The sequence below is a fragment of the Tympanuchus pallidicinctus genome, unplaced genomic scaffold, assembly GCF_026119805.1.
Source record: "Tympanuchus pallidicinctus isolate F22 unplaced genomic scaffold, pur_lepc_1.0 scaffold8, whole genome shotgun sequence".
Lineage (NCBI taxonomy): Eukaryota > Metazoa > Chordata > Aves > Galliformes > Phasianidae > Tympanuchus > Tympanuchus pallidicinctus.
In genome coordinates, this window is record NW_026294802.1 from 2904807 (window position 1) to 2931304 (window position 26498).

At 49.2% G+C, this 26498-nt stretch overlaps 1 protein-coding gene across 2 annotated transcripts in view; it reads right to left on the reverse strand.

The window, feature by feature from the left end:
- Nucleotides 1-25018, reverse strand: part of LOC128073229 (chromatin remodeling regulator CECR2) — a 97884-nt gene extending 72866 nt beyond the window's left edge. For both annotated transcript variants that reach the window (XM_052667855.1, XM_052667854.1), the window contains exon 1: nucleotides 24887-25018. The gene's annotated coding sequence lies outside the window, so the exon portion shown is untranslated. The remainder of the gene's footprint in view (nucleotides 1-24886) is intronic.
- Nucleotides 25019-26498: the final 1480 nt, after the last annotated feature.

The following is a 26498-nucleotide window of genomic DNA, read 5'->3' on the forward strand; positions in this document are numbered from 1 at the left end:
AAGATAAATTAATTCTCATTCTGTGGAACCCTGAGCTATATTCTCTCACAGTGCAGCCTGGTTTACAATTACAGGTTTGCTCAGGTTAGGAAGGGAGGATTTGAGGTTTTTTGGTTATTACTATTTCAGTTCTCTATATAAATTAGGCAACATTATTGAGAAAATCAAATGCTTTCTAGCAACAACAAAGTAGCATGCATCATCTATCTTGAAGGACAGCACTAAATACAATGTTGTATTATCACTGTTTCACTTACACTTCTGAACCAAAGGAAACTAGAGGAAGCACAAAACTAAAGGAAAGGCTAAAACTCAAGCTATTTTCCATGTGAATAATTATTTTATCACAGAATCACAGAAAGGCCTGAGTTGAAAAGGACCACAACGATCACCTAGTTTCAACCCCCCTGCTATGTGCAAGGTCACCAACCAGCAGACCAGGCTGCCCAGAGCCACATCCAGCCTGGCCTTGAATGCCTCCAGGGATGGGGCATCCACAGCCTCCTTGGGCAACCTGTTCCAGTGTGTCACCACCCTCTGAGTGAAAAACTTCCTCCTAATGTCCAACCTAAATCTCTCTTGTCTCTGTTTAAACCTTATGCATCTACATACTGTTAATCAGCATAAAGTCTCATTTTAAGTCCATCACAAAAGATGCTGCCTGTGGTTTGAAGGTCCCAGAGGAAGCAGTTGGTAGATGAGGGCAAGTTTCAGGAAGATGGGACTTGTGCAGACACACATTTTGTAGGAGCACGTGAAGTGTCTGCAGTCATGTAGCACATGATGTGGCAGCAGGACAGTGGCTGAGCAGCGGCCTGCTTTTCCTTCCTTCCCCATGCTGCCTCTGCTTTCTGCCTCCCTCCCTCCCTTCCAAGAGCAGCTCTGTCCTCTGCCATCAGAAGACCTTGTCTTCATTCTGCATTTTACTTGCTGAGACACTCCAGAGGGACACAGAAATCCCTGAACGCTGTATTTTCATAGTAAAAATGTAACTGCCACACTGTGTCAGACCAAAGGTCCATGCAGCCCAACATCCTGTCTTAAGACAGTGACCAGCAGCAAATACTTCAGAGGGTGTGTAATGGCACAAGAATACCATAAGACTTCCCCCTACCAGCTTCCAGCAAGCTGTGGCTTAAGACTTCCTGCGCCAGAGATTGTATCTTTGTGTTTAATTGCCCTTGATGAACTTCTCTTCCATGAATTTGTTTAATTGCTTTTTGAACCCATCTAGACTTCTGGCATCCACAACATCCTGTGGCAATGAATTCCAGTTTAATTATGTCTTGCGTGAAGAAATACTTCCTTTTTGTGTAGGAAATTACTTCCTTAAAAAAAAAAAAAAAAAAAAAAAGAAAAAGAAAAAAAAGAAAAAAAAAAGAAACAAAACGAAAACCACCTACCACTAAGTAAGACTACAACTTGTGCTAAAATATCTCAGGGGCTTGAAAAGAAACTGTTGCATTCAGTTATCTCCTCTGTCCCTCTGTGGAAGGTTACTGCCTGAACATCAGAGAAGGCTGCTGGTGAAAAAGGTGGCAGAGTCCTAGATGAATTTGCAGTAAATGAAAAACAAATGGGGTGTCTGCATTCCTTGCTGATGTATGCACTTGCAAAAATCTAAGGTTAAAAGACAGGATTTGTTCCCTGCTGGACGGCAAGGGAAGGTCTACATTCCAACAAGTTCCTGGTGCTGCACTTTTACACTTGGGTGCTGTAACTCTGCGCAAATAATCATAAATGAAATAGTCCAAACAAGGCAAAAGAACTATTATTTGTTGTTGTGTTCCCCCACTATTCACTACCACTGTTTCAGGCCCACAAGGAAAAAACTGAAGTACAGAGAAAGAAAGAGACATCATAATATGAAACCTCCTCCTATTTCCCCCTCCATTCCCAACAACCCATACAACACAGTCTTTCTAGACAATGCTTTTTTCCCCTCCTAATAAAAGGCATGTTTGGCAAACAGTACCCTCTTTCCAGAAGTTAAATCTAAGTTATCAGGGCTGCAAATCACCTCTGTAATACACCACAGCAATGACTGTCTTTGCAGGACTGAGAAGGCACAGTGACCAGCAGTTCCACCTCTCTGCTAGGTAGTGCATTAAAAAGGATGACTAATTCCCTATCACCTATCCTCCTAATCTGCAGCAGTGCTTGCACTAGGAACCAGTCTCTCTACACTATAAATAGGTCCTTACTTAACTCAGCGGAACATCATTTCACTTAGCCTCAAATGAGCACAAGTGCCTACCCTGCAAGGTTACACAGGAATAGCTGGACTCTTGCACAGAGGCACTTCCCACAGCTCTTCTGCCATATCCGGAGCTATTCCAAAATAATCTTCCTATGAACTGTGGCAAAATGTGTTCATTTTCTCTAGATACAAGGTGAGTTTGAGGAAGTGCAAAAGGGCTTTGAGTACACTAGTTTTAGTTTCTACCTTTACTGCCAAGCTGGAGAGTTAGCAGCCTAAATCACATAGAGTCATAGAATCCTGAGAGTTGGAAGGGATCTTTAAAGGCCATCTGGTCCAACTCCCCTGCAATGATCAGGAAATACGCACAGCTAGATCAGGTTGCCAGGGCCTGATCCAGCCTTGCCTTGATAGTCTACAAGGACAGGGCTTCAACTGTGTCTTCGAGCAACCTGTTCCAGCACTTCACCACTCTCACTGTAAAAGACTTTTTCCTTATATCTAATGTAAATCCACCCTCTCTGAGCTTGAAACCATTTCTCCTCGTTCTATCTCAGCAGACCCTGCAAAAGAGTATGTCCCTTCTATCTTGTAGCTCCTCTTTAGACATTGAAAGGGGGCACTCAGGTCAGCTCAGAACCTCCTGCTCTCCATGCTGAACAGCCTCAGCTCTCTCAGCCCGTCCCTACAGGAGAGGTGTTCCATCTCTTGGATCACTTTTGTGGCCCTCCTCTGGATGCGCTCCAACAGGTCTGTGTCTCTCTTACACTGAGGACACCATATCTCAATGCAGTATGAAATGAATGCCATGCTGTCACTATAAGTGAGCCTCTTTACAGACAACGCCCCCCCCAATATGCAGGCTCCACATCTTAATCACTTTTGTTAATGTGCATTGCCAATGCGGCGCAAAAGCAACACACGGGGCCAGCTTCTGCTTGGATAAGTGACAATAACTTGATACCCAGAAAAAGAACAAAACTTAGCTCAGCCCCTTCCCCTCCATCAGCTGGACGTAGAAGTTTGCCCCAAACTCATTTTATTTATAAATGTTGCTGGGTTCTCTATTCCTGGCAACAGGTGCTGCTCATGATCGGCGGCCTGGGACAGGCGGGAGCAGAGCTACGGGTCACCTTGCGAGCGGTAGCAGCAGCTGCCTCCTGGATCAAACACTTGTTAACCAGTGGCTCGGGATCACTCTAAATTAAGTCCTCTGCTCCAGTCCCACAGGGGGAGGGAGGAAACACCACAGCCACTGCTGCCATATCCCTTCTAGAGGCCAGCAGAACAGAACGAGAATGACACAGCCCCATTGCCTCCTCTTGGTGGATGCCCTCAGCTTACGCAAGTCCATGCTCGGCTCCAGCTACTATGATTCCTACATTTTGCCACAAAATGACGACACAGAAAACCAAGACCTTAGAGGGCTGCCATCACTTATTTTGGCGGTGGTGGCACTTGGCTTCTTCCATGGAAACCATCGACACCATGCCTGAGGTCCACAGTGTGAGCAAGGAGGCCGAGCGGAGGGCTGGCGCACACGTACCCTGGAGGAGCAGCCGGGGAGGGAGGGGAATGCGAAGTGTTGGGCCCCAGCTGCGAACTCCTCCTGGTTTTGTTTTAGGGTAATTAATGTTCCCCTGAATAGTTCCCTTCTAGCTTTCAATGCTATCAACCAGGCTGGGAGGCTGTGCTTCCTGCCACCCTCATTACAGAGGCGGTGGGGGCTGAGCCCTCATGCAGCCCTGAGCCCTGCTGGGGACTGGTGCCCCTGCATACTTAGGGATCCCACCGCCCCTCTTTCTTCTCCCCTCTCCCAGCCCGAGCTCCCCATGAGCCTGAATTGGACGCATTCCCCCTGCGCTCCCAGACGTCTCCATCCCTGCGTCCCTTGACAGAGCAATCATTTATCAAGTTGTTTCACGCGTTGTCGGGGAGGGGGGCCCCGGGGGACGGGGGTTTGTTTCGTCCCTTTGTTGAAGCTCCACAGGACCGTCCAGCTTAGTCTCCAGCCAACTGCTGAGAGTTGCCAGAGTCCAGGAGCAAATGTTAAAGGGGCTGCCTTTCATCTGTGTGCTGATCCTGCTGCCTTTTCATTTTATTCTTCCAGCTTCTGGGATGTTACTTGCTTGCACGCCCCCACGCCTGCCCCACTATCATTCTGCATGCATGTTTTCCAGGGAGCAGGAATTGATTTTCTGTGTGCTTGCCTCTTCTCCCCCTCCCAGCCCCATCATCTCTCAAGCCATCACCCAGCTAGGACTCTGGGAGTTGGATTTACCACTGCCCCTTTTATCATTCCTGCACCTAAGATATCACGAGCCAAATTTGGTTAAAGGCAAGTCCCACTCATGCACTTAGTCTCTTCCTTGCATGTGCTTTCGTCTGTTGCATGCTTGTATCCCTCCCCCCTCTCTGTGTGCATGAGAAACAAGCAACTTTCTAGAGTGTAAAATCATCACATACAGTATTTAAAAAAAAAAGAAAAGGAAAAAAGGAAGAGGCTCTTGGCAAAAGAACTAAGTAATGATGCTAAAGAAAAAAAAAAAAAAAAGATGCTTTGAGCGCTCTCGTGCTGTAAAGGCTCTTGTGTTTTACACATGTAGGACTGGAAGGCAGATGATCTGGCTCATACTGTGAGCTGCCCAAGGTCACACAGGAAGCCTGTGGCAGCTCACATAACCCACAGCACTACATCTCACCTGCCCAGAGCCCTGCCCCACTCATTGACTGGCTGCAAGCACCTGCAGCATTCCTGGCAAGAAGGAAATGTGAAAATACAAAGGTGTGTCACACCGGGGACATCTACCTGTACCCCAAGACAGAGATCATTGCCTGCCTCAGGACAGCTGTATAAGAAGAAAGTTGGCCAGGAAGCTGCAAATTCTAACAAACCATTTCCACTCTTACACCAAGATGTATTTGAGGTACTTGCAAACTGTATTGCTCCTTTATTTTTGCACAATTATAGTCGTTTGCTACAACCGGTTTTCTAGCAAACTGCCAAGATTTTCCTCTCTGCTCAAGTACAAGTGTTTCCTGGCTATAACCTTAACTTAAAGGCTGGACAAAACTTCAAGGCCAAAAAAAAAAAAAAAAAAAATCTTGCTCCACCAGCAGCTAAGTAGCCATTGTAAATTCCACACATTTCACAGAAGAGAGGGCAGGAGCTGCCCAAGATGTGATGTATTCCTCTCACCACCTTGCCTCCATAACTCTTCCCTGCGGAGGAGAGCCGGATTCATTTGCTTCCCAAGTCAATCAACGGAGTTCATGAGTCAGATGAGGGAATGCTGAAAAGCAAGAGGGTACGCTCCTGCCGCCAGGAACTGATTACACTGCCCCTTAATTGTTCCCAGATTCTATTATTCCAAGGCGACAGAGCAGCTCCAGCACTAGCCAGCTTGTCGAGCACATCCACAACACACAGCCCATCCCATCAGACACGTGGAAATTTGCATTTTTCCAAACCACAGACCTGTTGAGACTACTAAGGTTATTGAGAAGAAACAGTAAGCTTTGAGGGATGTCTATCAGCAAAACCATCTGTCTTCTGAATGGGAGCTGCATATCCTGTAATTCTGAGTCTTTTGGTAATCACAGTCAGAGAGCAGAACAATTCAAATCTATAATCAGTACGATATTCTCCCTATCACTGATCTGGACAATTCCCTCTATTCTCGTCCTCTACCAATTCCAGTAACCTAAATTATTATTTTTTTCCATTTCTTTCTTTCAAACAAAAACACCAAAGCTGCATTTTACTATTAACTCATTGTTACGTGGGAGTATTTTTTGTTTTTGACATTTCCATTCAGTCTCACTTATTATTACCTCTTTTACATCATCTCCACAGACTGTTGATTCTCCATAGCAGTTCAGGTGACAACGTGCAAAGCAAAAGCTACATTTAAAGACTGTAAAAACAACCTGAGGTCTGTCCCATTATTCATACCCTTTATAATAGCTATTAAATGAGTAATCACATACCTCTCCATTATACTTCATTCAGTACACGGGAGAGTGTGACTAGGAAGGAGAGACAGCTGTTCAATATTGATTTTTATCCTTCTCATTCTTTATGTATCCCTATGTCCAATTTGCTCTATAGCTTCCAAGCCTGACCACCAAATAAGCTATTAATCGCTTCATAGACCTTTTCCTGCGGTGGCTCTCCTCACAGTATCTCAATCAAACGAGCATGAACTCTTTTCTCAACCCATTTACAAGTTAATGATTTTTAATCTGATCTGACAGATGAGAAATCGAAAAGAAAAAGAAAAACAACAACAACAACAATTGATGCTTGCAAAATTCACCGTTCAATTTAAGTAGCCAGTCACTGCATCTCAGTGTGAGATTGGTCTCCCCTCCTTCAACCTCAAAAATAGTTCCACAAATACCCTGCATGGCAGTTCTGTGGCAGCATTTAGAACTGCACAGACTTCTAACTGTTGTTCTTCCAGCTTGGATAGGTAGCAACACACACCAGTGACAGCAAGGGATAGAAAGGCACCTCGCCCAAAGCTGCACAGAGGACCCGCACTACGGGCAGGCTCTGGCTATCATTACCAACTTCAGTAGCAAGCTCTCAGTGCTTTCTAAAGCTATAGCTTAACAACATAGTTAAGATGTTTCAGAGGGTTACTCCTCTGAACCAGCAATGCCAGCAAGCACTACCTAGCATAAACCCACAACAGAGATGAACAAAGAGACTGAACATCAGTATGCTTCTGTCAGCAAAGCCTGAACTTACTCCTTTACATCTCTTATTCCTTTGAAGGCTGCATTGCAAGGCTGAACACCAAAAACTTTCCAATTAGAGAAAAAAAAAAACCAAACAAACAGGAATTTTGCTTCTGGAGCCTGGATCATCTTTCTTTCTTTCCTCCCTATACAAATACTGGTGGACAAAAAGAGGCTGTAATTTCTTGGGCAAGGAGCAAGAGTAAAACAGGGGAGAGACAAGGACCTCAAAGCTGCTTTGCCACTGGAGACAGAATGATGGCACTACGCCTGCACTTAACCGAAAGACGGACCTTTCTTCTCCTGTAGCAGCCCCAGCCTCTCATTTCCTGCCCACCTTCAAACTTCTTCAGTAAATGAGGTGAGACCCATATAACAGCTTCATTCAGTGCTCAGCCTTGATTTATACTCTCAGCACCATCTGTCCTACAAAGAGAGCTCTGCCATTCTCCCATGGAAAAAGCATGTGACCCTGTAATTAGAAACGATCATCATCTGCAGGTACAAGACGATGGAGTAAAGGTTGCACAGACAACTGTAAATCTATAGTTTCCTGTCAAGTAATTGAATTTGTAATCGTTTAGCATCAGTTTCAACACAGAAAACAATAACGCACAATAAACCCCTTGCTATCATGTCACCGCAGTGTTTTGAAACAGACACCTTCTCTACTGCTGCTACCACTTGAGCTCAAGTACAAATTACATTAGCAGGCAAGCAGAGAATATTGTTCTTTGAAGCACTCACTACAGGACACAAATGCTGAAAAGCATGCAGGAACAGCCCCGTTTTATGGGCAATCCACCCAAAGGCAAGTAGTTAAGACATTTTTTTCTCCCCAGAGCTGACACTTGGTTACATTATAGATAGTGTTTGAATTTTCATGGTTTCTGTATTGCTCGCACCTGCACTGTTGGAAGTTCGGGATTCTGCTTCTAGCTGATGACATTTCCTATACTTACAATAACAGTGAAGGAGAAGTATTAGGGACATTAATTAGGCATGCTGATATTTCCATTTTTAAAACGGTCACAAAGTGAGGCTTACATTTTGGTGTCTTGCCTAAGCTGGTGCACTCTGTTCTTCTCCATCATCCCCACAGAAAGAAACACCTTCAGAGTGATTCACTCCAGTCTAAAATAGACTCTTCTCATCTCTCAAAGATCAATTTCTTTCCACTGACAGTGACAAAACCCTGCATAATCAGTGTGACATGATAGTCCACTTTCAACACTAAGTTATTCTTGCCCCTTTTCTCATCCCTACAACTTATTCCAAATTCTACACCATGCAGTGGCTGGCACCACAACTGTTTACTGTGCCACTCTGTAAGCCAGCTCACAAAACTAAATCCAGTGTGTATATATATATATATTTAATACACCACCAGCCATATCAGCTCCTTGATCTTCCCAAGAGTTCCCAAACATTTGTGCACACCTGAAAAGTGCCAATAGGGATGCTGGGACTAAAAGTAACAGCCAGAATTCTTGGGTTATCTGTTCTCAATTCAAAAAAAAAAATAAAAATCTTCCTGTATGGTCCAAGATGTTTCTAGCAAGGCAATTGCTGCTATCTCATGTGCTCCTTACCCACAAGGCCTGTTTTGAGTACTCGTATGACAACCCCAAAGTGACGTACCAGTGCACAGGCAACAACCATCTCTCAGAGACAAGCTGTTCCCCATGGAATGAGAAAAAAAAACTGGCATTTCACAATTGCCCCTTATTACCAATCCCAGCCTGCGGGGAGTTTCAACAAACACCAGCCAAGCATGTATCACCACCTCAGAACCAAACACCATCCAGTTTCCCAGCTCTCCTCCATTCCAACCTGAACTTTAGCACTGCTTTGTTGCTTCTAGATTATGCTAAAGTTCTTTCAAGACAATTTTTGTAACAATTCTACTCTCTTCTTTGGCAAGCGGGAGAAAAGAACATAGGAAAGCACGACTCTACTCCAGACCACAGGTAACCTGATCCACTGTTGGCAACAGTCTTGATCCAAATAGAAGGAGTTTCTGGAAGTCTTTAGTCTGACCTTCTATGTATTTCTCCTGTTCCACAATGGGGTTTCCTTATCAGTCTTTCCTGAAGAGAGGAAAAGTCCTCAACAGCCATCTAGTAACATTGCTCTCCGCAGATCATTTACACCATCAGGATCTCAGTCTCTATTTAGCATCACCTCTCTTTGTTCAGCTGCTGTCTTTCACTCTGTTCTCCATGCATGACATAGCTCAAAACCATCTGCACACCACAAAGGGTCAAGGTTGAGCAAAAAGCAAAGCCATTACACCCACTGTAGGACACTAGTGTAGCAATATTCCACTCCATGACCAAAGGAGCATGATGAACAAGCACTTGGAGCTGGATGCATTTGTCTGTATGAATGGTAAGAGGTAACATCCTCAGTAACATCCAACAACACCTTGGACTTCTTTATGGTGGAAAGAAGCATGAATATACCCAGGCTAAAATATAGAGAGAAGCTGTACCACAAGGTACTCTCCATCCTGCTTGTTCTCGCATCCACAAAGTGGGGAAAAAAAATATCTGGGAAACAGGGGTTGACCCAGCTTTGTCTGGCAGAAAGACCAACAGGGGACAGGATTTCTCCTCTTCAGCTGCAGAAGAGCAAGCTGCTCTTCTGGAGACACAGGTCAGACCTGTACCCCTTCCTGCAGGGTAAACAGAGGCTCTCACTTGCCCTCCCTCTGGGCAGGAGTCCCAGAGGACAGATAAGAGATTTTATTTGGCAGCTGGGTATTTCTCCTACCAGAGGATCTGCCCTAGATAATGTCAAGCATCTGTCCAATAGCCAGGAAACGTCACAGAAGAAAACATCACTCTCATTTGCTCCTCTGCTTCTAAGGAAGCCAGAAGCGGCTCCACGCAGTTCAGCATCCCCTATGCATTCTGTGCTCTACATTTAGTCCTTCCAATCCACCACGCAGGGTACATGCACGTAGGGTCATCTTCCTGGCTCAACTGCATACAGCACTGCTGGTTTTAGTTTAATTTTTTGGGGTGGTTGTGGGGAGATAATCACTCAAAAGAGAAATGAGAAACGCACAAAGCCCCTGCCATTTGTTTGGCTCAGGCACAACTTCAAGCACTACAGCGATTGTCTAGAACTCAAACAAGTGGTTGATAGCGCCAATTAACACCTTCCAGCAGAACAATACCTCCAGCTCATCTTTCCCCATTCTCTCAGCAGCACCCTGGATGACTTCTCTCCCAGACAGCAAACAGCAACGTGGAGAGAAGCAGGGATGAAGGTGTCCCAGCGTGAGCAGAGAGGCAGCACGTAGCATTAACTTATCAAAATCCTATATCGGAATAAAAACTTAGGCGTTGACCACACACAACCAAGAAAGTGAAACCAGTTTGGAGACATTCAGACTTTAAACTTTTTTTTAAAAAAAAAAAAAAAAAAAAATATGCAGTCCCCTTCAAACAGAGGGAAAAACGCCATACGACCCATTTAATCAATTCACTTGCCTTTCAGTTACCTCCTTAAGCTTCTTGACTAAACTCGCATTTGCGAGCTCAACCACACACAACTGTCATGCGTTACAGGGCTCCATAGTACTGTTCCTGTAGCACCCCACATTTGGTGTAGAGATTGGGTACCACACCAAGCAGAAGTTACTTGCAGTTAAAAAAATGGGATATTCCAAAGATGAAATTCTGCTTTCTGTGACTACAGCAGGAATGGGAGTACATCACTTGAAGCCACTGGACTCGCTCCACGTTCAAACGGCCTGACTGAGTGCAGCATTATGCCTTTCAGAGAGGAGAAGGGCAAACATCACTGCTTCGTTCACAGCCCAGCTTTGTTACAGTAATAGGACTGTGGAAGGGGGATTGCAAGGACTAAAGCAAGGGCAAGTCTGCGGAGAGGTAAGGAGAGGCAAAGTTTTCTATAAAATCAGCAGCTGTAGGAGGAAAAACCAACAGCTTCTGGATTTGCAGCCTTTTCCTTTTTTCTTTTTCTTTTTCTTTTTTTTTTTTTTTGCTTTTTTCCTCAGAACTTGTGCTACTCAATCTCCTTGCTTGAAAATAAGGCCAACGAGAGGTCAGGGTGACATTGCCCATCCACCTTAAGACTTGGCAGCACAGCAGCTGGAGGATGGCTGCAATTTGGGCCCATTCCCAGCACAGACGAGGCCTCGGGCTCTGCTCCTCCAGCCCCAAGGAAGCACCTCTGTAGGACAAGCCAGTAATCCCAAACCATCTCGGCTCCACCGCCTCGCACAGCACCCCAAGGGCCTTCGCCTCAGAGGTACGCCATTGAAATGCTAATCTGACTTTGTAAACCCATAAACAAAAACAAAGAGGAGGCCAGAAGAGGTAAAAAGCCTCCCTGAGCTTCATCCCCAGGCCCAATCTCTGGCATTCAGGCCCTGCCCTGTGGAGCAGGATTTCACCCACATGAGTGCATCTCCGGCTCTGGTATCGACATTGCTGGCAGGCACCATCTTTATGGCCAGATGCATTTAAATGGCCACTTCCACCACACGCCAGGATCTTCTTTGTTTCAGAAAACAGTTTTTATTGTGACAGACCAGCCAAGCCTTACTCACTGCTCTTGTACAACAATGCAACATCATAGATTAATAATACACCCAAACCAATAGTTGCTGCAGCTGGGCTCAAATGTCGCCTAACTTGTGCTTTCTCCACCCCTCCCCCAGATCCCACTTTTCCTGCCCATGCTCTCCAGAGCTGGGCCCCACAGCTCCGGGTCTGCAACTGGGTGCTGTGTGGTGCAGAAAGGACAGGAGAGGCCAGGCTAGGCTGAGGGCACGCAGCCCTGATGGCTGTCCTTGCCAGGAGAGCACTGGGGACCTGTGCAAAGGGCACATGCCATCTCCAGGCTCACCAGCACTACTCTGTGAGCATCCTGATCTTAATCAGGCCCTGTCAGCGAGCCCAAATCTATAGACAGCCAACACGGGGGATCATTTCTCACAGGCGAACATTCACTATGGGACAGGGCATCACAACCACCTCATTACCCCATGCGCTGCCCTTTTGTTTTGCATCATCCCTGTTTTCCTCTGTCTCCTGATCCATTCTCACTGGCATCTCAGGCTGCTCATCATGTGGAAGCCAGATTTTAAGGACAAAGCAGTGGCTTAGATATTTATCCCTCCACTAAAGACTCCGAAGGCACCACTGCTACCATCAATCTTTAGGGGAGGGGAAGGGAACACATCCTGCAACAGGGACCAGGGGAAAGTAAAAAGCCAGTCCCAAATGGGAGAGCAGCAATTTGTTACTGGGGTAGCTGAAGCCAGCCGTGGTTAACTTGGGCCAGAAGGTCCAAGGGCTTTTTTTCTGCCAAGTTTAGTCTTGGATGACAGTGAAATGTGCTTAATTTGACAGTTTCATTTTAACATGTATGGGCAAAGTCTAGAAGGCGACAGCAGCAAGAGAACAGCATTGCATTACTACAAGGTGACTACATCAACCTAGCACTCAGGGCTAAAAGCTGAAAGAAAAAGTAGATGCCCACTGTTCACCCTAGCAATGAAATAATCACAGTGTCTTCGATGGTATAACAATATTCTCACAAGTATAGGCAAGAGTTATAACTTTAGCCTTTCGCTATAAATTTCAAACTGTGCCACACCTCTGGCATCACAGAAGCTGAAAGACCAGGCACAGCACCAGGGCTGGAAAACACTGCAAAATATTCTCTTTACTCTTTTCACACTCATTTTATAATCTTTAACAAAACCACAGCATTAATAAGACCGGGCCCTCCTCAAACTCCAAGAGCTATACTTGTGTCCCTGTAAGCATGTGCAAAATGCAATTTCGCATGCAGCCGTTGAAGAGGCAGAGAGAAATGGTTGGCCACAGTGGAATCCTGAAAATCCAGGGAAGTAACCTGGCAGCAAGGGAGGGGGAAGTCTGATTTGGAAGAACAGGAGAACATCTGCTGATCTCCAACTGACCCTTTCTTCTAAAGAACTGTGAAGTGCATCGTTCTTCTCTAACACTTGGCTCTCCCTTGTATGAGACAAAGCAGTGCTGGCTTACAGAGCACACCAGGGCATCAACTTCCATTAGCTCAAGTGTGTTCTTCAGGCTATTCGGAGATAAGATTTTTTGGTAGAGCACTGCCATCCATCCATATTGATCACCTGCCAGGCAGACAAAGCCCCACCTCAACTGGAGAGTGAAACTGCCTATACTCCTCCTTGCAAGGCTCCTGACCAGAAAGGGCCACCCTGGCAGCCCAGGCCTAGCTGCATTACAACCACTGCCCCCTCATGCTTGCAGTCCCCACATTGAAGAAGCTGCCCTCTCCATTTCACACAAGTGCACCCCAGGCACACAGGGCAGTGAAGGGTTAATTTAATTAGTTCTGTGTGTGCTCAAAGAATTACAGGCAACTTCATTTAATTATTAAGTAGCCAATCAGGTAATCTCTGTATCTGATTAGCACGCTAATGAAATAATGTCTTCCAGTTCAAAGCTGTCATTCCAATCAGGAGACAGCCCTTCAGTTAGAAGGAAAAGCTGGCCATGTTTCCATGGGCTCCAGGCTCTGGGATTTTGGGGAGGGTATGGCAGTAGGAAAACCTTTCAAGCCCTCCCTCTCCCCATTTCACAGAACATAGCACAGCTCTCCCTTCCAGGCAGGCAAGCACATTGGCTCCAGAAAGGCTCCCAATGCTCCAGGCAAGTGTCCAGCATCACCACCATGTGCCCCTTGCTTGTGCTCCCAGATGGCCAAGAATATCCCACTCAGTCAGGAACCCGGAGAGCGCAAGGCCCTTTGCCTATCACCTAGGCACTGCCAACTGAGAGAGCTGCTAAATATGTGGGGCATGACTCTGCTATGGTCCACATGGGAAAAGAATCACACAGCAAAGCCATTAGAGAACTAAGAGGAAGCCAGAAAGCCTCCTCCCTCCCCCATGCTGCTCTCTGCTTCTGTGTCATATGCAGTTATTTCCAGCCTGGGGAAAAGTGCAAGGCGGCAGCTGTCACACGAGGCAAGGACTTGCCCCTTTTAAACAGGGATTTCAGGACTAAATGACCCATTACAATTAACACAGCTGCAAGAACTGGGACACTTCCACACAGCCCAAGAGGGGGTTTGGCAGTGGGGGAGGACAGGAGGAGAAGCAGAGGGTTAGGACCGTCCTTCCTAGCCCTGGCATGGAGTCCTTGTTCTTTAAGCATTAGCTCAGCTGTCCTCCCTCAGCCACAGCAGCTCAGCCTCTCCCCCAGGCCAGAAGCTCAGCTATAGTGAGCTGCATGGCACAGGACAATTCTGAAGCAGCCCTGCACACTTGCTCCTGCTCGAAGCCCTGTACTTTGCCACAGCAGCACCACTGCTTTACACACAGCTGTGCACTTGCTAACTTTTTAATTAGGCAGCCCAGGTTAATCCCTAGCTGCGGTATTGTGTGGTTCTGCATGACAACGTCCCCCCAAGTATCTCCTGAAAGGACCCAAGAGATGATGCTGCCAGAGTTCCAGTCTGTGCTGTTGAAACTGTACTTCTGCATGTCCTCTGCTGCCAGTATAAATGCTAACTCAGCTCCTGCTGCTGCAGATGCCAGCATGCCTTTGCTCTGCAGGGCAGGTACACGATTCTGAAAGCAAGATCACCTTCCTGGTGACACTTCTCCTGGCGCATTACCCAGGAACAGAAACACAGCCTCCAGGATGCTCACACCAAACAGACATAGTTTTGTTAAGCCACCGCACTTAAAATGAATGCATTCACAGAGAGAATCCCAAGAGGAACAGAAAAATTGCAGGCAGCCTCCAGACAGTCAGCTAGACAGCTGGCTTTCTATGAGAACGTTGAAGTGTTGACACTTTTCGTTGACCCTTTTTTCCCGAGCATATCCCATGAACAAGAAATAGGACTGCCAAATGGGAAGATGCATCTCTCTCCTCTCTGCTGACTGCAGCCATTCCAAGCGAAGGAAACTGGTTAGATCAAGAAATTCAGGCTTGGACAGCACAATGAAGCATCCACTAATAATCAATCCCTTCACAACAGCCTTCCTGCCAACTGGCTGCAGACTAGGCAGTGATTATAAATTGTAGTTACTCCTCCAAGGAAAAACAACACAACATCATATGGCCGTCCACGCTCATCCTTTAATTCTGAAACCAATCCTGCTTGCAATTACAAAAAGACAAGTTTTCCTAAATATGCATCCCGAAAAAAAATATATATCCCAGCCCTGAAATCCAAAGCTGGGTTCTTTCCAGCTTGTGCATCGCTAGCTACAAGAAATTAAAGAAAAAGTGGTAAGTTATAAAATGCGTGTCATTGAAGTTAGCTGAAGATTCTAAAGATGCCGAGGGTGGAATTTGTTGCTGACGAAGATGGCATTGTTACCCTGTACTCTTGCATCCTGCAACCTCACGCAAAGCACACAACAGGCCCTGCAAGGCGGTCCCACTCCACCACTCATTAACCAGCACGCAGATGCAATTCGAGCCCGACTTCAGCACAAGCAACTGCACCTGGGGACCAGCACTCACTGGCAGCCCGTGCCGGGGCACATTCCAGCCCAGCTCCCCCGGCACTGCAAGCCGGGCAGGCACAGCATGACCTGATCCCCACCTCTGATAGCACCGAGCCCTGTCCCAGCCCTGTACAACCCGGCCGCGTGTCAGAGGAATGGGATGCAGATCCCCATCTGCACGCACGGAGGGACTCCCTCACAACGCTATGGCTATTTGCGGAGCAGCCACAATCCAAAACTTGCCCAAATGAGAAAGTCCGGGCGTTTGGCAGGTCAGGCACTTACTACAGCGAGTAGTTTGTTCCACCGAGGGACTCGTAACACCCTCCCAAATTACACATTGCCCTTTACAGGACACCGCAGCAGCTGGAATCGGCTCCCTTCTCACATTCCTTAATAAGCACTTCCATTGCCGAGTGGGGTGGATGTAGGGCATCAGCTGCAGTTAATCATAACTGAGTGCTGCGTTCCCTTTCTCCATGCTCCAGACACTATCTGCAGGCTAAGAATATCCAGCACCAGTCCGCCGGGGCAGGGGGAGCCGAGCGGTCCGAGCCGCCTGGCACTGTGGGGCTCCCTGTTACAGGAGACTTTCACTCTGCCTCCCCCAAGCAACAGCCTTCAGTGGGGCCCCCTGATAGCTGGTCGAGATCCTACAGATCATGGAAAGATAATCCATTGCAGGACTAATGCACTACTGCAGCTGTCCATGGAGAAAATCCCCTTTCAACCAAAAAAACCCTCAAGCCCTTTGATCCTCTCCAACACACAATTATCTTAAGGGCAAAATAGTCTTCTGTGCCTCGGCACCTTGTATCGGGCTGAAAGAAAAGAAATTGAGACTGCTATTCCATGTTTATTCTACACGGCTGCCTGTCCGACAATCAGGCCTCTCCAGCACAGCAATAAGTCCCAATGGATAGATGCCGACGTGTGCTGGGTCACAGTGCCCAGGAGAAATTTAGGAGGAAAAAAAGCCCCAAAGATTTGGGGTTTGTTTTGTTTAAAAGAAAAACTGAGGTTCTAAGAAAGAGCTACCAGACAAACTTTTCAGTATCTTGTCAGCAGCACTGAGATTAAATCAATTAATTTCAGCTTTCAACTGCATGGTCAGATCTGAATTTTTAAAGAGCAATTTAAAGGATGACCATCAACTTTTAGGTTAAGCTTTTTCTAACCAGAATGTTAACTAACAAAAAGAAAAGAAAATACGAAAAATACATCATGCTTTGACTTAGTACTAGAAAATGCCCCCAAAACCTTGCAGAGAGGTCTGCTAGGCTCCAACACAAGTGATCCAATTGCTACACAACCTCTTGCTACCTGTGCAGTTCTGCTCCACCTGCTGCCCCAAATGCAAGGTGATAAGCATTGCTTTCAGCAGAAGAGTCAGCTATAAAAAGCCCTTTCCCTCCACTGCATGTTTCCATTCCTGTGCCGCTGTTTCACCCTCTGTGAAGCTATGGGGAACTGGTCCCAGTTCAACAAAGCTCTAAGAAAAACTACTCTTTTTTTTTAAGCCAGATGAGTCATTTTACTACCATTAGCAAAGAGCAGGGGAGGATTCCTTGAAAATTCACACTCTCAGGTTCCACTACATACATCAACAAAACGGTGAAAACGGCCATCCACTGAAGAACACAAAAATAGGAAAACGATGTAAAGTCACATCCCTACTCCCCTGAAATCCTTTTAATGTTAAAGGTACTCAACACTACACTTCTATATAAAGATTTTTAGAGAGTTTGTCTCAATCCCTAAGTATTCCTTCTTGGGTGCATTTCTCCATCTATCACCTATTGATACCTTTTGCATTCTTGTCTGACTCAACCAAAAGAGATGGGATAGCAGAAGTCTTGGGCACACGGTTTCCATATGGGGCACTCACCATTGCTCACCTCCTGTCAGCCCAAACACATTCATGTGCTCATATACAGGGTCTGGCTGGGAGGTGAGCTGCCTGGGATGAACTATGGGCTTGGCAGGAGGACAGATAGGAGCTCTAGAGAAGTTGGTTGTGAGGACTTACAAGACTATCGCCCTCCATGTTCAAACTGGAAACCCGTGTGAAATCAGTACACGCTTTACTTCTAAATGCTGTGTGGTTTGCATTTGAAAACACACTTCATTTTCACAGTGTCCTTATGTTAGTTATGCAGATGACATGAAGCTATGCTCAGCAAAGGATAGGCATAAGTGAGGTCCTAAAATATCACGTGGTGACATGGAAGGGTCTTGCTTGTTGGCTTTTTTCTTCCCAACTTGGTTTTTAATGTTTTAACCTTCAGAACACACCAGAAGAGGGAGCCTTGCCCTCCTCTCCCATGCTCATCATTTGTTTTATATTAGTAACAATGACAAGCTTTATTAAGAGTCAAGTTCTTAAATTGAACTCTCACCCTTTGCCTCCTAAAACAAACAGAAAATCCAAGCAAGAAAAAAGAAAAAGCAACCACCAAACCCTTTTTGCTTTCTGTTGTGGCTATATAAATATTTATTTTTTTTTGCTGCCACAACTCCCAGTGCATAAAGCTCACCACAAATAAAAAGCCAGCTCTGCCTTCCAGCCCTTCAGCTGTGCAAAGAATCAGAATCATGGAATCGTAGAATATCCCAAGTTAGAAGGGACCCATAAGGATCACTGAGTTCAACTCCTGGCTCCACACAGGACCACCCAAAAATCAGACCATATGACTGAGAGTAGTGTCCAGACACTTCTTGAACTCCATCGGCCTGGGGCCAGTCCATTGCTCTGGGCAGCCCGTTCCATGCCCACCGCCCTGTGCTGCAGACCCTCACCCCCAGCTGCCCTCCCCTGACAGCTCCATGCCGTTCCCTCGGCCCTGTTGCTGTCACACACAGCAGAGCTCAGCGCTGCCCTCCGCTCCCTGTGAGGAGCTGCAGCCGCCATCAGGCCTCCCCTCAGCTCCTCTGCTCTGTGCTGAGCAAACCAAGGGACCTCAGCTGCTCCTCACACACCTTGCCCTCCAGACCCTTCCTCATCTTTGTAGCCCGAAGTTCCACCTCCTTTAGAGCAGGCCTAACAGGAAGGAATGAGAGGACAAACAGTTTTGCTAAAGAGGAGGAAGAAGATCTTTGAAAGCCCCAGCACCCCAACTACACCAGGACAGCAGCTTCAAGAGCTGCAGTGGAGCCACCCAGAAGCTCACAACCATGAGGTCCCACACCCAGCTTTGTCCCAGAGCACCTGAAACAACTCTGAGCCAAGGCAAGAGCTTGAAGGACAGGAGACCTCCCTGCTGGCAACACGACCTGCGGCACCAGAGCTCCAAGACCCACCTGCCACAGCACTACGCATGCCATCCTACCCTGTCAGTAAGGCACTCAGCTACATCCGTGCTCTTAAGAGCTGAACCAATTTCAGCACACCCAGCGTTAAGAGCTTGTGGTGTTCAAATTGCCCTTAAAGCAGCATCAAACCGGTGGCCTGTCCCAGAACAGAGGTGGTCTAAGAAACATTCCCCTCGTATTTCACATCTTTCGGTGCTCGCTGCCCTGGATTATACTAGCAGCGCTGTTTTTTCAGTGGGAAGCCGGTATTTCAGCTAGGCATTTATAAAACATAAAGAGTTCATAAAGGAGCTGCAGTGTGAGGCTGCTCGGCCACCTCTGAGCAGTGCTTCCAAAGCAAAGGCCTGGACCACGCTTGGCCTGCAGCGCAAAGCTGTTACCCCATCCCCAGGAAAGGCCAACTTAAAAGCACGCACACACACAAAGGCAGGAAAATACAGCGAAAACGTGTCTTCTGGAAGCAAGCAAAATGGACTAAATTCACTTTTACCCATCAGCTGTTTTCTGCTCCTTACACAAAAGGCCACAACCCCCCCCTAATTGCAGGAGCACTCCACCACAGAGAGCCCGCTCCCCAGCCCTCCTTCCAAGGAACTGGGAGAACTGGGACACAATAGGAAGGAGACTTGCTAAAGGGAATAGATCTGTTAAATTAACACATTTTCTGTCAACCAAATCAGCTGCCCCCAGTGCCATTGTTGGTGAAACAATGGAGACCCCAGGAATGGGCACCCATTAAAAGGAACAAGCCTGCTGAAAGGATACACTCTAAGGCACAGTGTTGTGTGTTTAACAGGATTCTCTACTGTAAGGAAGGAGGAATCACTGGACTGCATTGTTCTCGCCATCACAGCAGATGCTGTTTCTGCTGGTAACGAGAGGAAAAAACAATTTTCATAAACATCTACAATAAGATTTAAACTACAAACTTTTAAATTGGGAACTTTTACTCCCCTTGCTGTTGCCATTTCTCCCCAGCCCTTTTCTTGGGGAGATTTTGTCTGAAAGAAGTCTATGAAAGCATCCATTGCCATTACAAAAGTTAATTCTTCCCCCTTCATGCAGGCACTTAACAGATGCCAGGGGCAGAATGGCACAGCTCCCCGGTATTATTCGCAGGGAGAGAAAGACCACAGTTAAGGTCTGCACAGAAAGCTGCGACACTTTTAAGGTGTTACTTTTAGCTGGCTTAGCTGTAGCAGATTCCAAGCAGAACAAACTCAATGACTAATTTAGATGCACCGTACAGGAGTTTGCACCAGCTTCATTAAACTGGTACAGGTTTGCAGCAGTCAAGGCTCTGTAAACAAAGCAAACCGCTAAGTCATATTTAAGCTGCTATACAGAACATATTTTTTTTCCTAGTGGGGAAAGATTTACACCAGATTATCTTAAATTGGTTTTTAAACAAATTCAGCTTAAAGCGTTTAACTTGCGAGCTCACAAACACTGCAGCTAACAGATAGGATTTCCACTCAGCTGTGCTGCTGGGAGAGGCAGTTGTCTCCAACTACCGCAGAAAATACCAAGCCCCGTGTATGGTATCCAAATCTCTGAAGTTTTTATTTGCTTCCTCTTTCTCTTCAGCCTTCGACTGCTGCAGTCGTTCGCCGACTTCCCTGTCACCTAAGTCAGAGCCATTCAAAATGTTGCTGTCAAAATAACCTTCCTTGCCCATTGTTCAGCCAGCCTTTTTTTCTGCGCTCAGTCACTTCTTGTTTCTTTTCAGGGGCTTAAGATAACGTTGTAATGCATGTACCAGCCCCGTGAACTACCTATTCCGCTGATTTTATTTTTTATCCAATTATAGTACAGTTTCATCAGACAAAACGTAAACACTTGTTAAAGAGTTTAAGATCTGCGGTTGTGAAAAATGTGCCTTGCATCTGAAACCTAAACCGATATAATGCCTTCCAATTTACAGACCACTTGAAACAACGGCTCTGAGAAGTATCTCTCTGCCTCCCTGTCCATTAATCTCAATGAACTCTAGAGCCCAATACTGACATTCAGAGTGCTAATGATTCTATTATTAACAGAATAAGGAAGGCAGCAAAAGCCAAGACCGGCAAAGTAAGGGCTGCTGCTGGAAGGGATGAGGGGAGAGCAGTGAGATGCTTGCAGAATCAATAAAACCCAACACACACAGATGGGACAGGTAGGAAGAACAACAGAGCTCACCCAGCATTTCATTCATTTTTTTCACTTGACATTCAAATTTCCAAGATGTGTACCACTTTTGGGCAGATGGCAAAAGGCACATCCCCATGCCTGAAGTACTCTACTGATAAGGCCATTAAACCAGCTCCAACTTACCTTGCATGAGTAGAGCTGATCTAGATGATTTCACTTACATTTCAGTCAGCTTGTTACACCTACTTGTTGCATTTATCTCAATCCGAAGTTCTCCTATCCAAAGCTATCTGGCTACCATAGGACACAACCCACAGGTGCTGTGGCTGCTGCTGTACTACCAAGAACAATGCAGTGCTGGACCAGGACTGCGGTGGAGGGGTGAGGACTTAGCACAGAGTTTTGGTAGCTGTGCACAAGGGTTGATCCCCCATAAGGCCATGAAGTTTGGTGCCATGAATCACAAGGGATGTTCACAGAGATCAGAGAGAATGGGGCTCCACTGAGAAGTTTTGAGTCCCACCCAACACGATGGGACAGCGGAAGTTAAGGTTTATTTGGCCATTCTAGAAAAGAAGGGCACATTTACTAAAGTGCTAAAACTCCAACACGCCTACAGTTTAACAGGTTAAACAACGTTGGCTTTTCAAGCTCTACTTGGTTTGTGGAGGCAGAACAGATCTTCATTCTGCAGTCTTTCCTCCACAGCCACCGCACAAATCCCCTTTCTCCACACTCTTCCTACTCCCCCTGGGACCCATGGGAGCAGCAGCCACTGATGTGTGGCAGCCACATCATATTCCTGACAGAAAGACCTGGAGCCCAAAGCACCGAGAAAGGAAGAGGAAAAACGTCTCAGAGCCATACCAAAGACAGCAGCAGAGGCAATTTGCCCAAAGGCGCTTTTAAAAACCACAGGAAAAGATTTATGTTTTCCCTATGTAATGTGGCTTTTCCCCCTTTCCAAATAAATGCAGTTAACAACAGTGTTTTGACTATTTCCAAGCACACTCTCAGAAGTCACCTCCCCTTGACCTACCCAGGCTGAAGCTCCCAGGAGTGTATGCCAAGGAGCTGGGTGGCCATGCCATGCTGGCGCCCCTCCAGCTCTTCTGTAAGTTGTGCTGAAATGCTGTTAAATATTCTCCCCTTATTTTTCTACCCCAACATCCCTGCAGCTGCCAGGAGGACATTTCTGTCGCAATGGGAAGGGCATGTGGCCAGGAGACACTTTGTCACGGGAGGTGTCCCACGGTCCTGAAGAGGAAAACAAATCGCTTCCTATCATCACATGCACCGATCCGACTGCAGAATGCATCCCTTCCGCCCACCAGGTCAAGATATACCATCAAAAATACAAAAAATAATATCTTATAAGTGGCTTATTTGGACAGGCCTCCTCCCCCCAGAGTGTTGCTACAGTAAGCAAGGACAAACCCAGCACACGCTGGTTTCTAAAGCCACTCAGAAAGCAGCCGTGACCACTGCAGCGTAGCCAAGAGCCCACTTTGGAAGCGGCGTGGAAGTTCGGCACGGCAGATGGCTGACAAGGCAGCCATGTAAAGGAGGGGGGGAAGGAATTTACTAACACAACGCGGTGACAGCCGCGCTCCCGGCCATGCGGGCAGGCCCACGGGTGGACCCGGCTGCGTCCCGGCACACCGAGGTTGCCCCACTGAACTTTTGACCCGGTGCCGGCTGCCCCCTCCCCAGCCCGGTTTGAAAAGCGCCGGGGCCTCGGGCTCGCCAGGCGCCTGCATCTGCCGAAGTGAGCCAGCATGGGGGCTGCCCCTGCCCCGAACAATGCCCGGCGCCCGGCCTGATGGATGCGTCTTCAAGGGAGATTGGGCTGCCCTGGTCCAAGGAAAAAGGAAAAACATCTGCCAGCCAAGTCTACGACTGCAAAGGGCAGCCCGCATTTGGAGACTTCACTTTCTTTGGGGCAGCAAGCGCTGGGCAAAAGGGTTGTGTTTAGAGAGATAAGAGTATGAAAGAGCTCCGTGCTGTCTCGCTTTAACCAAGCCCCCAAACTTCTTACTAAAGAACCTGCTAGGTGCTGGAAGATGCCCCAGATGGCCTCTGTCTCGCAGTGCAACCTAGGCAGGCCGACCAGCAGAGCCATCAGCACAAAAGAAAAGATAACGACACCTTCTTACTTAGTGAAGCATATTGGAAAATGAGGCTCTGCAGTGATTGATGCAACAGAATCTTAAGGTAAAACCAGAGCAATTGGAGGGAGTGGGGGGAGGGGGGTACTTGATGTAAGAACACTGGGGAGTGCCAAAACTATTGCCTCTGCAATCATGCTGTAAGAGTTCAGCACCAAATGCCACCTGAGGTCTTAGACAAGGTAGAGCCATCAGAGCCAGGTGTGAGAGCAGGAGAGCTCTGCTCTTCTGGGACAAGGAGATCCCACCACGGGGAACTGGCATCTGAGGGATGCAGGAACACGGCCGCACAAGCCTCACTGTGTATCTCTCAGTTCGGGCACTGCCACCCTGCAGCTCAAGTCCCCCTCCCCCCGCCAAGGGACGGTAGCTTTTGGGGAAGGGACACCACAAACCACGCTTGTGTATCCACAGGCACACCAAACTGAACAGAGAGTGCACTGCTGGTGCACAACATCGCTCCACATCTTCCCAACACTGCCCAATGGCTGGGAAAAATACCACCTCCATTTGGTTGGGACACCTCCAAATCACAGAGCCCATCGCAGACACCAGAACGTGCAGCAGGCTCGAACCCAAAGGGGAAGGCAACCCAAAAGCCACGTGCAGCATCGCTCGCGGAGAGCACAACAGAACCGCATGAACAGCCCCTTTGAAAGCCATTCGTTTCATACGGCAAGGAGACTCCGCGTGCCACTCCTGAGATCCTCAGAGCCATGGATGGGGCTGGATGGGAGGGAACACAACGGAGATAGTCAGCCATGCAGGGCTGCGGGGAACAGGAAGGAGCTGCCCGTATGTTGCAGACAGCCCCTGACAGCTGCACTCACACAAGCTGATGGGAGCGGTGGTCTCCAACCCCATCCCTTAGGGCACACGTTCCCGGTGACGCTTATACAAGGGAGACAGCACCCGGCGCTCCTCGGGACGACGTGATGCGTCTCAGCGACGGGAGCACGGAGGTGGGACCCCCCAAAACGTGCGCCGGGAGCCCGAGGGGTCCCGCATCGCCTCGGCCCCACGGCCACCGCACGTTCGGGTTCCTCTGAGCCCCGCGCCTCCCCGCGATGGGTTTGCATCAATAGGAGGGGGAGGGGAGTTCCCGTCGGCTAGAAGTTGCATCATTGAGAGCCCTTCTCCCTTTTCCAGCTCTAGCACCACGGAAGGGATTCCCCCTCTTCAGAGATCCGCGCCCCGCCCGAGGAGTTTCGGCTCTTCGGGGCTTCGCGCATCCCGTGGAACTTCGGAGCATCTCAGGAATTCGCGTTCGAGCGCAGCCGCTGCCCCGCAGCCCCGCGTGACGGCGCGGTGCCGGCACGGAGCCGCTCCCGGCGGCACAAAAGGGTCCTGCCGGGGCATCTCCCACCGGGACGCGCTCCGTCCGCAACATTTGTAGCCGAAGCAGGAAACGCGCACAGAGCCCCGGCTAGCCGCGCGGAAATAAGAATTGGGATAACGCTTATTAAACAGCAACAACAAAAACCCACGAGAAAGTTGCGGAGGACAGCGTGCCCCGGGCGGAGGTGCGGGCACAATGCCGCCATGGACGCGGGCGGGGTCCGCCCAGGTGGGATCCCAGCGCCCCAACAAAGGGCCCAGTCCGGGCACCCCGGGGGTCGAGGCCCGCCCCTCGCCGCCTCCATTTTGGTCACGGGGACCCCACGGCGGCCCCGCGCCGCCGCCGCCACCACCTTTGTGTGCCGCGGCGGACCCCGAACAATGCGGCACCGTCGGGGGGAGCGGGGCGGACGAAAGTTTGCGGGGCGAGTTAGGAGCGCTCCGCCCGGCGCCGCCGCCGCCGGGGCCGCGGGGTCTCACCTCGATCTCGAAGTCGGGCAGGCGGAAGGCGGTGCGGAAGAGCGAGCAGAAGTGCGCGATGGCCGGGACTTCCCACCAGGAGCGAAGCTCGTCCAGCGCCGCCGCCGCCGCCGCGTCCGTGCCGCCGGTACCGGCCGCGCCGCCGCCGCCGCCGCAGCCGCCGTCCTCCTCCGGGCACATCTCCCGCGGCCGCCGGCTGCCCGCCCGCCCGCTCAGCGCTGCCTCACCCCGCGGGCGGCTGCGTGCCGCCGCCGCTCGGCGCTGCGCCGCGCTCCGCCCGCCCCCCGGCGCCACGCCGCCCCCCGGCCGCCCCCCGGCGGCCCCGCGCTGCCCCCTCGCTGCCGCCCGCGCGCGGGGCGGCTCGGAGCGGCGGGGCGCTAGGGCCGGCGGGGGCGCTGCTGCTGCCCCTGCCGCGGGCGGCCGCCGCTGCGCGGGCCCATCCTCCTCCGCCTCCCCGCGCCGCGGCCCGCGCCCTGCAGGGCAACAGCCGCGCCGCCGGGAACAGATGGGCCCGGGGGGGGCCGCGAGGGAGGGGCGGGGCCCGGCGCGGGGAGGGGCGGGGCGAGTGGAGGTAGAGCCAATGGGAAGGGCGGAGCGGGAGGGGGGCGTGGCGCGACGTGCCCGGAGGGGCGGGGCGCGGGGAGTGGACAAAAGGCGAGAGGGCGGGGGGGGCGGGGCTTCCCGCCGACGGGGCGGGGGGGCCGCGCACGAGGAGGGGGTGGAGCCGCTCCTCATCACAACAACAGGGCCCCCACGCCCGCCGGGCCACGCCTCCCGGGGCGGAGTCGGGCGGGGCCGGGTGCCGCTGGGCGGAGCGGAGCGGCTCAGTCGCAGGAAGAGAGCCGCGGGATGGGGCGCAGCGCCCTTCGGGCAGCGTGGAAGCGATGGGTCGGCGAGTGCCCGCTTCCCTGCCAGAGAGCGCGGCGTTCTGCCCCACTTCTACGTGCGGGGTGCTCGTGCTGCAATCTTTCTCTCTCCCCGACGTTCCTGCCCACAGTTCCCGCAGCGCCCAGCCGTTCTTGTCTGAGTGGTGCGTCTCTGCTGCCCGTGGGTACAGCAGTCTTACAGTAATCCCACTCCGTCCCATTAAAGATGTCCCCAACCTCACTGAAGTTTCCTCGCTGCTCGTTTGGTCCAAAGCTCTACAGCCCTCGTTTCCCCTGCATTTTTTTTATGAATTAATTTGGCTCCCTCTATCGTCCCTACCATTGCCGTTAGGCTGTGTTCTCCCTGATAACATTATTTCCCTGCAGGGATGCTACCTCAGATCCCCAAAGATGGCTTCAAAGGTGCACTGCTACAATTCCAGCCTTGCTTCCAGCACACATCCTGTGGGCCCACAACTACTCAACCCACCTTCAACAGAACGCAAAGACCTGGGAGCACACTGCCAAAAATACCAAATGCAAAGTGCCAGAACCGAGAAAGCAGGGGCTGGTTCCAGTTGATACAGTGGTAGCATCAAGAAGGATCTCTTGTAAAAATGCAGATTCCTGGCATTCCCCTATCATGGCCTTCAGCTGAAGCTCCCTGACTGACTGCCTGTAGCCTGGGCACAGGAAGACCCACAGCGTTTCCCCACAAGGCTACATACTGCAAAAACAAGGGCATG